This window comes from Haemaphysalis longicornis, unplaced genomic scaffold (genome assembly GCF_048455015.1).
Source record: "Haemaphysalis longicornis isolate Haplotype H1 unplaced genomic scaffold, Haemaphysalis longicornis Haplotype H1 scaffold_20, whole genome shotgun sequence".
In the NCBI taxonomy this organism is placed as follows: Eukaryota; Metazoa; Arthropoda; class Arachnida; order Ixodida; family Ixodidae; genus Haemaphysalis; species Haemaphysalis longicornis.
Window position 1 is genome coordinate 6,877,438 of NW_027526296.1, and position 6,891 is coordinate 6,884,328.

Here is a 6,891-nt window from a genome sequence, read left to right on the forward strand (position 1 = left end):
GCGCAAGCGGCTTCCGGCCAGCACTTTCGGGTAGTACAAAGCTGCGCAGGTCCCAAAGGATCCCGTCTAGACAGAAGCAAAATGAGCTCGACGCTCCCGATTATTTTGCGATGTGGTCACCAGCTCATCACCGACGCGCCTGATATATTTAAGCGATCAACTTGCATTTGGGAAAAAGCTTGGCAGCGCTAAACACGTTTACAGCGCCGACAAAAGTGCCGGGACCGGGACGGCGTCTGCTACTCACAGGTTCACCGATCGATGGTCGTACGAAGTGAAATGTTAAGTAAAATTTCTAGTTTAAACTAATATTCTAGGTGACAAAGACTTCTCAAAAACAGCCGATTAAAAAAGAAGAGTGACGCAATCGGCGATGATCGCGCTTTAAAAAGCCAGCGAGTCCGGCGGACCGCAGGCTGGCGTACCTGCACACTATGCGTGCACTTTCATTAAACAGTGCTCGTTTGCGTCGCTGTTACGAATACATGGTGCAGCGTTAGCTTGCCGTTTTGTTGCGTGTCTCAGTGACAAAAAGCCGTCAGAAGCGTGAAATCTATTTAGCGATTCCGAAATTAGTGGCCATAAAACAAAGTGGTCGGGCGAACTAAGAGGTCGCTCGCTTTCCTTGTTTGCTCTCACTTTACCTAATTACGTTCTTGCATCATATATTCCCAGTTCGCACTTAATAGGCTAGAATGAGGGTCAGCAACGTTTTGAATTGTAGAGCCGAATTGCATGCAGCCGACACGGCGGAGGGCTGGACGGAAAATCGGGTTGAGGGGGAGGCGGTTTGAATGCAAAGAGAAAAAATTCAGAAAATTTCTAATAATTTTTGACAATATTCTGGGGGAGTGTGAAGATGGTGGGGGGGGGTCAATTCTACTGGAGCACACCAATTCTCTGTTCTTGTCTCGCTGTATAACTCCATTTGAAGTCAAAACTGGCCTGTCGGAGTTCAGATTTGATGACCCCTGCACTAGAAAACCAACAGTCAGTAATATTCGTATGTAAATATTCGGGGCCCCGCGCTGTGTATGCGGCTGTGTTAGGTTATGCTGTGTGATGTGATGTTATAGAAGTACACATCTCTGCAGGCAGCGGGCGTGTGATTTGGTGCATGTTTTGCGCCCTTTAATAGCGCAGGCAGCGGGCGTGTGATTTGGTGCGTGTTTTGCGTCCTTTAATAGCGCCTAATTTGTTTATTTGGCGATACTTCCCCACCTACTCGCTAGTGTACTTGTACCCTGCCGTTCGTAAATCGTGCGGCGTTAAACGTTACGCAAAAATCATTTAGTTTGCGAAAATACGCAACAAAATTTCCACTCGTTTTAAAGGCGGTGCCAGGCCACCAGTGTCAGCTGAGTCGGCTGCGCAATTCTTGCGTTCGCTTGCATGTTCCGGCTGAAGCAACCTTTTGCAGTTACCGCAGGATATAGGATGAGCAGCGTTCCATGTTTATGCTACTCGGGAATTTTCCTTTGTCGACTGCACGCAAGAAGAAAAAACTGTAACTGTCGTCAAACAGTTAAACCACCCGACTGGGCGATACTGTCCCATGCCGCGACAACCGCGACAGCTCGCTGAAAAAAAGCCGACAAATCGGCTTCTGTTAGCAGATAATATTTTGTTTAGCCTCTGCAACTACTTTAAGGTCTATTTCATACAGTATGCCGTCATTTAAACACGCCACAAAGCGCCAACCCCAACTTTCACTCTGGCTTGTAATTGAAAGCATATAGAGGGCGGTGAGGGTTGTCTGCTTTTGTACTACCCAGAGGTGTCGGCCGCTAGGGCCGCTGCATGTCGCCAAAACTCCAGCGCAGAAGGCCTATCCTGCATGCATCAACTGATCAGCTTTTTCACGTGTAGAATTTTTTTTGTCGTTTGCCGCGTCCACGTATACCGCGCCGTAATCTCTGTCGTAGAGGTTTATAAGGGATTTTGCCCGCGCGAGCCTGCGTTTCTTGTTGTACTCAGGTTCATATTCCATGGGTGGGGGCGAACCGTGAGTTTCCTAGTGATACTGTGCAGGATGGGTGCATCCCTGTCGTATGTGGCCGCGTTCCCAGTCCGAGGTCCTGCAATATGTGTCTGCCCGTTCGGGTTGTAGAGAGGGGTTCGTGTTGAGCCGTCCTCTGCGCTTCTGCTATCTCGTCCAGTGTGTTGTGTACGCCGAGTGCCGGAGAATGCTTCGTTGCTCGTGCTGCTAAGGAGGCCAATAGCAGCCTTGTAGGTCTTGCGTATTAGGGCATCTATCTTATTACGCTCGCATGTCCTCCAGTTGGGGAAGGCGGCGACGTACGATATATGGCTGACTATGAAAGACTGGACGAGTCGAAGCAGGGTGGTTTGTTTCCTTCATTCCCGCGCTTCGGCTGGATATCCTCTTGATAAGTCACATTGCGGCGGCCGCTTTGCCGGTGAGTTTGGTGACCGTTTCCCTATTGACTCGGTTGCGTTCAATGCGGAGCCCGAGTACTCGGATCTTCTTGACTTCCGGGACACGTGGTCCCGTGCCGTTGTAACGGTAATCGTTGGTCGTCCGGGTCTGGTGTCTATGTTCTTACGCTTCCGCTCGGCTCCCTTTGGCATGATTACGAGAAGCTCTGATTTGACCGGTAAGTATATAAGGCCTGTTCCGTTCAATTGAGCTTCGATGGCATCGACTGCCGTTTGTAGTGTTGTTTCGATGTGACCATCGCTGCCCCCGGCTACCCATAGCGTTACATTGTCCGCATATATGGTATGTCGGAGTCCGTCTATGTTCTCTAGGCTTCTGGCTACTCCTATCATGAGGAGATTGAAGAGGAGGGGAGAGATCACTGCCCCTTGTGGTGTGCCCATGCTGCCTAGCCTTTTCTCGTCTAGTTGTAGGTTCCCTGCGCAGATCGTGGTGGTGCGGTCTATGAGGAAGTCCTTGATGTATGCGTTATTGCGTTTTCCCATGTTAAAGCGGGATACTTGGGCCAGTATGGCGGAATGCCGGATCTTGCCAAAAGCCCTCTGCAGATCTAGGCCAAGTATCGCTCTGTTGTCCTTGGTTCCAGTTGTGTCATCGACAATTCAATTCATCAGTAAAATCATGGCGTCCTGGATTCCCAACTTGTTTCTGAATCCGATGATGGAGTTCGGGTACAACTCCGATTCTTCCAGGAAGCGTTGGCAGCGGTTCATGAGAAGGTGTTCAAGCACCTTGCCCACGCAGGAGGTGAGAGAAATCGGTCGGAGATTGTCTATATGGGGTGGTTTTCCGGGCTTGGGGATGAGAATCGTTTTCGCTGCCTTTCATGGCCAGGGCATTTTGCCTTCTCGCCAGCACTTGTGGTAATAAGCCGTGAGCGATTCGATAGTTGCGTCGTTGAGACTCATGAGCGCTTTCTTGGTCACCCGGTCCAGCCCTGCAGCCGATCTGCTGTTGAGGTCTTGTTGGGCGGCTTTGACTCCCCACGTCTCGATGGTCAAGTGTTCCGTTTTTGTCGCCCTGGTAGTCGGGGTGGGGTTCCGTGCGGGTGGAGGGTAGGTACTTAGCGTCGAGGCGCCGCTTGACCTCGTCTTCCCCATACTCGCGGATCGCTTTTTGCAGGGCCCTGGCGAGGTTGTTGTGCTGGTATCCCTTAGACTTCGTCTCATCGAGGAGCTGCCGCAGTAGATGCCACGTTCACCCCTTGTGTAGTCCGCCTCGTTACACGCCTCGTCCACTGTTGGGCGCAAAGCACTGCCCTTCGATTTGCTGATTGAGCTCGGCGATCTTCTTCCAAGACTTCTATATGCGTGGTGCTGCCGCCACCGTTTTGTGATTGACTGTTTCGCCTCGAGCAGGTGGGTGAGGTGGCTGTCCACACTGCCGATGCGTTAGTCCATTGTGATTTCTTGGGTAGCTGCGAGTGTTGTGTCGACAATGCTGGTCGTTCATTGGTCTATGTCCGTGATGAGTTGCGATTCTGCCGGTAATGTCTGTCGAAAGACGTTCGAGACTGTGAGTCTGTGTGTCTGTTGGGCGGACCCTGCATGGCAGTCCAACGGCACGACAACAACCACGATGTAATGGTCGCTGCCGAGGTCATGGGTCGTATTTCTCTACTGTATGGCCCCGGCTTCTCTGTCTATTCTGACGAAAGTGAATTCCGGGGTGGTATCTCACGCAACCGACATGCCCGTCCTTCTGGGGAAGGCCGGGTCTGTGATAAGGTGCAGGCCCAGGTCGGTGGCGTCTTGCAAGAAGTCTCTGTTCTTGACCGTTGTGGTAATGTATACCCACTCGCGGTTTGGGGCGTTGAAGTTGCCGCATACCACGAGCGCGTCAGTGCCCGCGAGTCTGCTTGCCTTGTGAAGTGGTGCCTTGAATTTCGGCTGGCCGTGGGCTGGGTTGCTATAGCCGTTCACCAGGTAGGTGCTTTCGTTCTTCTTCTTCCCCGCGATGATTTCCACCGCGCAGTCTTCGATGACACTGCTGCCGAGGAGCTCGTGCTCGATGAAAGTAATCCCCTTCCTGAAAAAGGGGCAGACGCCTGTGCCCTTGCCTTTGGAGGATTCCTTCTTGCTCGGTGCGCTGTCGTGCAACCGGTAGCCCGGGATCTTTGGTATTTCTTCGCTGTGTGTCGCTTGAATCATGATGACGTCCGGTCGTCTGGTTATTTGCTGTAAACGTTGCAGCAACACTGCCCTCTTGTTCGTAAAGCCGTTGCAGTTCCAGTTCCAGACCAAGAGGTCTTTCACTAGAGAAGCGGTTGTACCCTCCATGATTCTTGCTGTTTGGCGACGATTTGTGTTTCCATTTCCTGTATTCTTGCTTCTTTCACTAGAGAAATGGTTGTCCCCTCCATGATTCTTGCTGTTTGGCGACAATTTGTGCTTCCATTTCTTGTATTCTTGCTTCTACATTCTTCATTTCCGCTTGGATGTGCGCCGTGAGTTGCGCTTGCTTATAGGTCATGAGATCCTGTATCGTGGTATGGATGTTTGCTGCAAGCTGATGTACGGTCTGCTGGAGTGAAGTGAGATGTTCGTTGGTCGTGTGGTTAGCTGCCTCCAGGCGATCGAGTGGCTCCTCGTGCTTTTCAAGGCGTTAGTGAACTCTGTTGTAAAATATTCTTTCCTTGGCGCCTTCTATGGCATGGCGTTTTGGCGCCGGCTCCGAACGTGTGGTACGTGGGTCCTTTTTTGGCCTCCGGCTCGTCCGTAGTCATCTTGTTTTGAGTCGCCTCAGGTGTCAGGTCACGTCTTTGCGGTTGTGGCTGCATCTGCTGTTGTTGTTGCATCGTGAGTAGCGTCGTCAGCTTCTCGTTCAATTTCTTCATGGTCGCGTCATGCACCGCGATCTGTTTGAGCCGTTCGTTCTCGACTTTTAGTGCCTTCATTATTGCGGTCTCTCCATTGGCCGTAGTTGACTTCGGCGGTTGTCCTTTTGTCGGCGCGTTGGCTTTGACTGCGTCCACCCATGCGACTCGTTCCTTTGAACGCGACGGCAGTCGGTGGCTGATGCTGCGGTCTCTCTGGCTGCTGGCCCTCTGGCGGCCATTTGAGCCTTGTCGCGACTCCTTTCGGGGAGTTTCGAGAGGGGGCTCTAGCAGTGGCGGAAACTTTTCGGATCCGGTTGTTGTTGCTGAGCTTCGTTCTTGCGCTCCCATTGTCTCTTCTTTACAACATATGGCGTCTTGTAACTATTGTTGCAACCCTTCTCGCCCGTTGGGTGCTGTCCTCTGCAGAGCTTGCACATGGATTTGCACTCGCTTTAGTGGCCTTCGGTGGGGTTGGCGATTCCGCATCCGAAGCAGATTTTGGTGCTATGGTTATGACAGACATCGCGTCTGTGGCCTATCTTCCCGCATTGTCTGCATGCATCAAAGTTTTTGCGGTAAAGTTGGCATCTAATCAGTTTGGAGCCGTATTTGACGTAGTTGGGTACTCTCTGTCCGACAACGAGTACGATTACCGTGGTTGAGTCACCATTCCTGTGCGCCTCCACTGCTAGGGGTTTGCATAGATTGACTATATTGTGGGTGATCTCCTTTTGAGTGTTGTCTTTAGAAATGCCTCAAATGACACCCTTGACCATACCGTCCGGTGCCGTGTGGTAGGCGCTGACTTTGTGAATGCTGCATCCGATGTTAAGGGCTTTGATCTTAGAGTTTAGCGTGGCTCGCTCCTCATCTTTGGTGCTCACTACAATGATATTTTGTTCTGAATTCGTGCAGATAGTGTCTGCCTTGGCGTCTTCCTTCGTAACTCTAACGGCCGTCATGACGGCCGCCATGATGACAGACGCCTCTCTGTGTGCCACGTTAAGGCGGCCATGTGGTCGCGTTACAATCTTGGTGTCCTCCCTTGTCATATCGAACGGCATTCTTGCCGCTTTCATGAGTGATGCCGCTGCTTTCTAAGCAAAGCTGGCTCGAGCTTTCGATCTAGATTGAGCAGTAATGGCGACGGACTTACCGTTGTCGTTGACAGCGATGATCTTCTTGACTCGCTTGCTGGAAGTAACCCAGCCCTCCGCTTGTTCGGGTGTAATTTCCACTCCTTCTACTTCGATGCACGTGCGTCCGTTGATGCTTTCGATGTTCATCGTTGGCGCCAGGTTGGTGTCAGTTATCTTGGTCGGTCGTGACCGGGTTAGGCCTAGCGGCCGCTCCTGTTGGTGCAAGAACCGTACTCGTGGTAAGCCTACTCTAGGCATAGCAACACGCCAGCAATGCGTCGAAGAAAAGTCCGCATAAAGTGGGAAAATCACGTACCACCGGGTCAAAACTGGTATCGGTCGGTGTTCCGTTTCTTCGCGCACATTCTGACACTAATTATATCGTGGTCACTGCAAATTAGCGCTGCATTAATTGGCAAAATATTGGGAGCCGATGAGAAGAACGCCCGTTCTCTTCGGCGACCGCAGTGCCA

The 6,891-nt window shown here is 51.5% G+C and overlaps 1 pseudogene; it reads right to left on the bottom strand.

Annotated features, from left to right (window-relative positions):
- Positions 1-4,798: 4,798 nt before the first annotated feature.
- On the bottom strand, positions 4,799-6,676 carry LOC144172380 (uncharacterized; annotated as a pseudogene).
- Between the last annotated feature and the right edge of the window lie 215 nt (positions 6,677-6,891).